A 1,062-nucleotide genomic window follows, 5' to 3' on the forward strand; every position below is an offset into this window, starting at 1 on the left:
GTTCGGGAATGGAACGCCCCATCCTGGGAGCAGACGTGGAGGAATTGAGAGTAGGGGATCGCATTCTTGCAGGAAGGTGGGTGAGAGGAGGTGTAGTCTAGGTAGCTATGGAAGTTGGTGGGCTTGAAATAGATGTCGGTTTTGAGGCAGACACCAGAGATGGAGACAGAGGTATCAGAGATGGTTCAGGTGATATTGAAGGTTGGGTTGATAGGTGTTAGTAAAGTCGATGAACTGTTCAAGCTCCTCATGGGAGCATGAGGCAGCACCGATACAGTTGTCAATGTAGCGGAGGAAGAGGTGGGAGATAGTGCCAGCATAGCTGTGGAAGAGGGACTGTTCCACGTATCCTACAAAGCTCCTGATGTGGCCTCTACTACATTGGTGAGACCAAGCGGGGGACTACTTTGTAGAGCACCCGCGCGCTGCGACAAATGACAACACCTTCCAGTCACCAACCGTTTCAACTCCCCCTCCCACTCCCTGGGTGACATGACCTGACACAACTTGTCCGTCTTCTCTCCCAGCTATCTGCTCCTCCCACCTGCCTGACCAATCTCCACCACTGCCTGCCTGCACTCACCTATCACCATCCCACCTACCTTCCCCAGTCCCACCCCTCCTTTCTAATTATTTTGGAGCTCCCATCCCCCTCCCCCATTTCTGAAGAAGGGTCCTGACCCAAAACATCAACTTTCCTGCTCCTCTGATGCTGCCTGGTCTGCTGTGTTCCTCCAGCTCCACACTGTTATCCACGACTCCAGCATCTGCAGTTCTTACTCTGAGTGAGTTATTACAATAGATCTGGCTTTTGATGTTGGCCAGACTAAGTAAGGCTCTCTAGGCAGAAGTGGGAGTTTATAATTGATCATAACAAAGGACACCATAAAACAAAGAAGATTTCCATTATAGATTTATTGATGAAATTCAAAAGCATGGTGGGATTTAAACACGTACTTAATATAGAGATAACAAGGTGTAGACTGGATGAACACAGCAGGCCAAGCAGCATCAGAGGAGCAGGAAGGCTGACGTTTCGGGCCTAGACCCTTCATCAGAAAT

The sequence above is a fragment of the Rhincodon typus genome, chromosome 5 (genome assembly GCF_021869965.1).
Source record: "Rhincodon typus isolate 14 chromosome 5, sRhiTyp1.1, whole genome shotgun sequence".
NCBI classification, from domain to species: domain Eukaryota; kingdom Metazoa; phylum Chordata; class Chondrichthyes; order Orectolobiformes; family Rhincodontidae; genus Rhincodon; species Rhincodon typus.